Source organism: Cariama cristata, unplaced genomic scaffold (genome assembly GCF_000690535.1).
Source record: "Cariama cristata isolate BGI_N322 unplaced genomic scaffold, ASM69053v1 scaffold36380, whole genome shotgun sequence".
NCBI lineage: Eukaryota > Metazoa > Chordata > Aves > Cariamiformes > Cariamidae > Cariama > Cariama cristata.
Window position 1 is genome coordinate 1 of NW_009595874.1, and position 212 is coordinate 212.

A 212-nucleotide genomic window follows, 5' to 3' on the forward strand; every position below is an offset into this window, starting at 1 on the left:
CCCGGCTGGACGGAACCGGTGGGAGGGGGTCTGTGCCGAGCTAGGTAAGCTTTCTACAGAGAATTAGATCCACCGCTGAGCTCCGTATCAAGTGAGATGTACAGCAAACTTTGCCTGGAAGGCGTTCTAGCGTGGACGGGTTTTAGCGTGGGGCTCTGCTGATGCGCGGTTTGGTCAGAGGGAAGGTGCTGTCCTGCCTGATGGCTCTTGGT